This window comes from Oncorhynchus tshawytscha, linkage group LG07 (assembly GCF_018296145.1).
Source record: "Oncorhynchus tshawytscha isolate Ot180627B linkage group LG07, Otsh_v2.0, whole genome shotgun sequence".
Classification (NCBI taxonomy): domain Eukaryota; kingdom Metazoa; phylum Chordata; class Actinopteri; order Salmoniformes; family Salmonidae; genus Oncorhynchus; species Oncorhynchus tshawytscha.
The window spans coordinates 30,950,374-30,958,362 of NC_056435.1; positions in this window are offsets into that span (position 1 = coordinate 30,950,374).

Here is a 7,989-nt window from a genome sequence, read left to right on the forward strand (position 1 = left end):
GTATGGTGCCACATTGGTGCCACGTTGAAAGTCACTGAGCTCTTTAGTATGGGCCATTCTACTGTCAATGTTTGTCTATGGAGATTGCATGGCTTTTTTGTACTTGATTTTATACACCTGTCAGCAATGGGTGTGGCTGAAATAGCCGAATCCACTAATTTGAAGGGGTGTCACATACTTTTTTCCATGTAGTGCATCTATCTAATAGAACTGAGGGTTTCCTTTAATGGAAGCGTATCTAATGTCAGACATGTAAAGTGTGGTGTACCGCAGGGCAACTCTATAGGCCCTCTACTCTTTTCTGTTTTTACCAATGACCTGCCACTGGCATTAAACAAAGCATATGTGTCCATGTATGCAGATGATTCAACCATAAACGCATGAGCAACCGCAGCTACTGAAGTCACTGAAACCCTTAACAAAGAGTTGCAGTCTGTTTTGGAATGGGTGGCCAGTAATAAACTTGTGCTGAACATCTAAAACTAAGAGCATTGTGTTTGGTAGAAATCAATCCCTAAATTCTAGACCTCAGCTGAATCTGGTAATGAATGGTGTGGCTGTCGAACAAGTTGAGGAAACTAAATTACTTGTGCTACTTTAGATTGTAAACTGCCATGGTCAAAATATATACATTCAATAGTTGCAAAGATAGGGAGAGGTATGTCTGTATTAAAGAGATGCTATGCTTTTTTGACACCACACTCCACAAAGCAAGTCCAGCACACTCTAGTTTATTCTTACCTGTATTATTGTCCAGTCATATGGTCAAGTTCTGCAAAAAATAACTAGTTATGCTGCAGCTGGCCCAGAACAGAGCTGCACGTCTTGCTCTTCATTGTAATCAGAGGGCTAATATTAATACTATGCATGCCAGTCTCTCTTGACTAAGAGTTGAGGAAATACTGACTGCGTCACTTCTTGTTTTTATAAGAAATATTAATGTGTTGGAAATTCCAAATAGTTTGTATAGTCAACTTGCACACAGCACTGACACACACACTTACCCCACCAGATATGCCACTAGGGGTCTTTTAACAGTCCCCAGATCAAGAACAAATTCAAGGAAACATACAGTATTATACAGAGCCATGAGTGCATGGAACTCCCTTCCATCTTATACAGCGCAAATGAACAGCAAACCTGGTTTCAAAAAACAAATAAAGCAACACCTCACAGCACAACTCCTCTCCCCCATGTGACCTACTGGTTGTGTGTATGTACTGACATATCTGTGCAACTGATAGATGCCTAAAATGACATACCCAAATCTAAATGCCTGTAGCTCAGGACCTGAAGCAAGGATATACATATTCTTGATACCATTTGAAAGGAAACACTTTGAAGTTTGTGGAAATGTGAAATTCATGTTGGAGAATATAAAACATTAGATCTGGTAAAAGATCATCCTGTTTGAAATGCAAGAGAAAGGCCACAATGTATTATTCCAGTTTAGGCGCAATTTAGGTTTTGGCCACTAGATGGAAGCAATGTATGTGCAACATTTTTGACTGATCCAATGAACCACTGCATTTATGTTCAAAATGTTGTATAAAGTCTGCCCAAATGCGCCTAATTGGTTTATTGATACATTTTCAAGTTCACAACTGTGCACTCTCCTCAAACAATAGCATGGTATTCTTTCACTGTAATACCTACTGTAAATTGGACAGTGCAGTTAGATTAACAAGAATGTAAGCTTTCTGCCCATATCAGATATGTCTATGTCCTGGGAAATGTTCTTGTTACTTACAACCTCATGCTAATCACATTAGCGCACATTAGCTCAACCGTCCCGTGGGGGTTAAACGTATGTAAATTATAAAGTATTTTGTCTGTAATGTCTTTTTAGTTACGTGTCAGACCCCAGTAAGATTAGCTGTCGCCATTGGCGTCGGCTAATTGGGGATCCTAATAAATCAAATCAAACTTATCGCAGGCATTTTGCTGATATCGTTCATTGCAATAAGTAGCCTACACCAGAGAAATGTCAAGTTTGAAATTAAATAAGTTTGCTAATATGGCTGTTTGTTAATGGGACAATTGATGGCTTCAACCATCAAACTAGTAGTAGTAGTTTAAAGGATAGCTAAAAAAAGACTGTGGTGCAGATTAAACATTGTTCTAAACATGTTGTCTTATTGTTATCGCATCAATTCAGGCAATTTATTGCGATATGGATTTTTGTCCATATCATCCTGCTAGCCAACTTAGCTAAAGCGTATAGGGATAAGTTTTTTTATTCATTGTATTTTTTTAATTTAACCTTTATTTAACTAGGCAAGTCAGTTAAGAACAAATTCTTGTTTACAATGACGGCCTATCAAAAGGCAAAAGGCCTCCTGCAGGGATGGGGTCTTGGGATTAAAAATTAAAAATACATAAATATAGGACTAAACACACATTACGACAAGAGAGACAACACAACACTATGTAAAGCGAGACCTAAGACAACAACATAGCAAGGCAGCAACCCTTGACAACACTGCATGGTAGCAACACAACATGGTAGCAGCACAAAACATGGTACAAACATTATTGGGCACAGACAGCAGCACAAAGGGCAAGTTGATAGAGGCAACAATACATCACGCAAAGCAGCCACAACTGTCAGTAAGAGTGTCCGTGATTAAGTTTTTGAATGAAGAGATTGAGAAAAAAACTGTCCAGTTTGAGTGTTTGTTGCAGCTCGTTCCAGTCGCTAGCTGCAGCGAACTGAAAACAGGAGCAACTCAGGGATGTGTATCCTTTGGGGACCTTTAACAGAATGTGACTGGCAGAACAGGTGTTGTATTTGGAGGATGAGGGCTGCAGTAGATATCTCAGATAGGGGGGAGTGAGGCCTAAGAGGGTTTTATAAATAAGCATCAACTAGTGGGTCTTGCGACGGTATACGGAGATGACCAGCTTACAGAGGAGTATAGAGTGCAGTAATATGTCCTATAAGGAGCAATGGTGGCAAATCTGATGGCCGAATGGTAAAGAACGTAAGTTCATGAAGTTAATGTAAAGGACGACACGTTGCTTGCTTAACCTTTTGCGTGTAGGGGGCAGTATTTTCGTTTTTGACTAAAAAACGTACCCATTTGAAACTGCCAATTTCTCAGCCCCAGAAACTAGAATATGCATATAATTGTCAGATTAGGATAGAAAACACTCTAAAGTTTCCAAAACCTGTAAAAATATTGTCTGTGAGTATAACAGAACTGATATTGCAGGCAAAAACCCAAGGAAAATCCAATCAGGAAGTGCCTCTTATTTTGAAACCTCTTTGTTCCTATGCATGCCTATCCTCCATTTAAAGGGATATCAACCAGATTCCTTTTTCCATGGCTTCCCTAAGGTGTCAACAGTTCTTAGACATAATTTCAGGGTTTTATTTTGAAAAATGAGCGTGAAAGATCACATTGCGTAAGTGGATATGTGGGGGCTCTCAGAGTGAGTTTTGCGCTACAGTAAAGCGGCCATTGTTTCTCCCGGTGTTATTGACAAACCTACACACCCGGTTGATATATTATCGAATATATATTTTAAAAAGAACCTGAGGATTGATTATAAAAAATGTTTGACATGTTTCTGTGGACATCATCTGTGGATCTGTTGGGGCGGTATGCAAATTGGAGTGGGTCTAGTGTTTCTGGGATGATGGTGTTGATGTGAGCCATGACCAGCCTTTCGAAGCACTTCATGGCTACAGACGTGAGTGCTACAGGTCGGTAGTCGTTTAGGCAGATTACCTTAGTGTTGTTGGGCACAGGTACTATGGTGGTCAGCTTAAAACATGATGGTATTACAGACTCGGTTTGCAAGCCCTGTCAAATCTGACGAGCGTCAGAGCTGGTGTAGTATGATTCGATCTTAGTCCTGTATTGACGCTTTGCCTGTTTGATGGTTCGTCAGAGGGCATAGTGGGATTTCTTGCAAGCTTCAGGGTTAGAATCCCACTCCTTGAAAGCGGCAGCTCTAGCCTTTAGCTCAGTGCAGATGTTGCCTGTAATCCATGGCTTCTGGTTGGGATATGTACGTACGGTCACTGTGGGGATGACGTCATCGATGCACTTACTGATGAAGCCAATGACAGATGTGGTGTACACAATGCCATCGGAGGAATCCCGGGAACATATTCCAATCTGTGCTAGCAAAACAGTCCTGTAACTTAGCATCTGCTTCATTTGACCACTTTTTTATTGATCTAGTCACTGGTGCTTCCTGCTTTCATTTTTGCTTGTAAGCAGGAATCAGGAGGATAGAATTATGGTCAGATTTTCCAAATGGAGGGCGAGAGAGAGCTTTGTATGCATCTCTGTGTGTGGAGTATAGGTGGTCCAGTTTTTTTCCCCTCTGGTTGCACATTTAACATGCTGATATAAATTTGTTAAAACGGATTTAAGTTCTCAAACAGACTATTTCAAAGGAAAAAAGCACACATTAAGATCAGGTGTGACCAATTAGTGGGCGCGTCCAACACACCTGAATACACTTAACAAGATAGAGGATAGAGAGTTTTGTTGTTTCTGAGAACGGAATGTATATGTTTTTAAATAACATTCTTAAAACATATTCTGAACATTACTAAAGTATTCTTGTGGTTTTTATGGAGATTTCTTCACGTTTGGGAACAATTTGAGAACATGATTTTAAATAGAACCATGAGGAAACATGTAAGAAACGTTATGCTGAAGTACTGAAATTCCCACAGAAGACCGTTGTTTCTTAACGTTCTATGAACTATTTGACAACATTCCCACGTGTCAAACCAGTTGGAGAACGTTCCTAGAACATTAGCAAAATTGAAATGAATAGTAACCATATTTGAACTTTTAGAAAACGTTCTGTTAAAGTAATGAAATACCAAGAAAATAATGTTTTTGTCAGGTTCCTTAAATGTGCTGAGAATATTCCAAAGCCAACCCACTGGGCACACACTGGTTGAATCAATGTTGCTTCTACGTCATTTCAAAGAAATTACGTGGAACCAATGTGGAATGCATGTTGAATTGATGTCTGTGCCCGTTGGGAAGCAACTATTCTGCACCATTCCCAGAATGTTGTGGGAAGGTTGTATGCAAAATAACCATAGGACAATCCTGCTCTCACCAAGCTCTAAAAATCATATGCTTCTCAGAATATGCCAGCTGGTAAGTGTCACGAAGGTATGATGTGTTCAACAGAGTGGGAGAGAGAGTGGAAGCTGTTGAGAATAAACAAAACACTGAATGCATATCAGTGAAACACAGCTCTTCCTTGAAAACAAGAGAGACTTTGTGTGTTTAAGTGACCGATATGCTCTGGATTCCATCGTAGCCTCAAGGCAGTGGTTTTTGCTTTCTAGCCTCCCAGCCCATAGATACAAGCCTCTGACATTTCAGGCATAGGAGCCGCTGTGATGCCATAGGCTGCTCAGCTAAGAAGAGGGGCCACAGACAAAGAGGCATCTTCTACTTGTGCTGTGTGGTACTGGGCCTATGGCAAGAGACGTTAACAAGAATGTAACCCTTCTCTACCCAGAATGGGAAACATTGTCCAATTTAAGAAATTAAGGGATTAAGAAAATGCACTTGCCTAAATGATGAACAATGGAGTTTATGTGTACAGCTGCATAAACCAACAGAGCTGGTTTATCATAGCCTGGCATGAGACTATGAGATCTCTCAGCTAAACTTATGACAGTGGAAATCCATTAAACAAGAGAGGTCTGATACTGTACATCCTGCTATGGGGTCAGGAGGTGCAGAATGCATCAATGTGTCATATCATAAGTCCAGCAATGTATTGCACAAAACCAAAAATGTAAACCACAACAAATGAATGCAAAAGGCAATTCATTCATTACTATTTGTTGTAGTTTTTATTTTTGGTTTTGTGCTATTCATTGCTGGACTTGATATGACACATTGATGCATTCTGCACCTCTTGACCCCACAGCAGGATGTACAGTATCAGACCTCCCTTGTTTAACAGACTTCCACTGTCATAACAAGTTAAGCTGAGAGATCTCATAGTCCCATTCCAGGCTATAATAAACCAGCTCTGTGGGTTTATGCAGCTCATTGCCAAAATCCTGAAGTATCCCTTTAACTTAGCTTTCACATTATTAGTTCACATTGCATTGGGATCCTTGGCCGTATACCCTTGTGTGTAAAGCCCCTAAAATCGAGGCAGGAAGAGAGTCCTCAGAAATCCAGAGTGATGTTGGTATACTTACTGAACTGTGTTGAAACAAAGACCTTTTTCAAATTGCTGGGTTTTGACAAAGCATTAAACCTCAGCATTAAACCTCCTCTCCAAAATAAGGAGCACAATGATGGAGCATTATGCAGCTCTGCACTAGGCCCCAAGCTGAACATTTCCAGAGGTCAACCCTACTACCAACTATCAGAGAGAGGGAAAGGACAACAAGTCTACTCTCCATGTGGAGGTAAATCTGATGGTATTTAAAAGTCAACTGTCTCAGTTTATTGCAGAATGGCAAACTTTATTTGATATCCAATATTTGGTATCAATTTATGAATTTGGATGATTTATGAGGCTATTTATTTATGAGACTGAGTCCCCTCCCAGTTCAGCCCTCTCCTACTCCTACTGTGCCCACGCAGGTGAAGCTTTGCTGAGCTCCATGGGTACAAAAAACCTTATTGATGTCAAGCTGTGATAATCATCTAAAAACCCCTTATCCTAATTCTGCACTAGCCACCACTTACCACCACAGCACTACCATAGCTTCAACTGGTCACAGCCACACAGAAAATAGGACTCTCGAGTGATAAGCCCTAATAAAACCTTTGTTGTTCTCATGCTATAAAAAGGTTTAGATACCAATCAAAAGTGTACATTTTTGCCGCACAGGAACAATGTGATCTTTCCACAGTCTGGATAACTGCAGCACAGCTTTGATTTAATCCAAGCAATCCAAAATCTTACATTATGAAGAAGATACAACACAGATAATGTCTATAAGAACAATCCTTCTTGTCTATTTCGTTTGCTTGCTGTTTCGTCTGTTTATTTTAGCCTGTTCGTGTTTCATGCACTTTTCCTAATTTAACTATTGACTTGCAGTACTGACACATGCCTTTGTGTATGCCAGAAATTAAAATGTTCCCTTTTGCCCACTAACTGCAACCCAACCTCCAAAGCAAAATGAGTAGATGTTATTTCTGAATGGGTTGGGTGGACTCCATGTGTTTAAAACTAAGTTAAAACCAAATGACAACTGAAGTGTTTTCTTGAGTACCCAACACCAGACATGCTTGAACGCAAAATCCCATTAACCACTGAGACTCAACAAGCTAAGACTGTACAGGTCTACAGTGCCGAGGTTAAGCTAGACTTTACTGTATGTCTGTACACAAATGGCTATAGTGACTTCGGAAAGTATTCAGACCCCTTGACTTTTTCCACATTTTGTTACGTTGCAGCCTCATTCTAAAATGGATTAAAAAAATAAATAAATCCTCAGCAATCTACACACAATACCCCATAATGACTAAGCGAAAACAGGTTTTTAGACATTTTTTGTAAATGTATAAACAATTTAAAACAGAAATACCTTATTTACATAAGTATTCAGACCATTTTCTATGAGACTCAAAATTGAGCTCAGGTGCATCATGTTTCCATTGATCATCCTTGAGATGTTTCTACAACTTGATTGGAGTCCATCTGTGGTAAATTAAATTGATTGGACATGACTTTGAAAGGCACACACCTGTCTATATAACATCCCACAGTTGACAATGCATGCCAGAACAAAAGCCAAGCCATGAGGTTGAAGACATTGTCCGTAGAGCTCCGAAACAAGATTGTGTAGAGGCACAGATCTGGGGAAAGGTACCAAAACATTTCTGCAGCATTGAAGTCTCCAAGAACACAGTGGCCTCCATTATTCTTAAATGGAAAAAGTTTTGAACCACCAAGACTCTTCCTAGAGATGGCCGCCCAGACAAACTGAGCAATCGGGGGAGAAGGGCCTTGGTCAGGGAGGTGACCAAG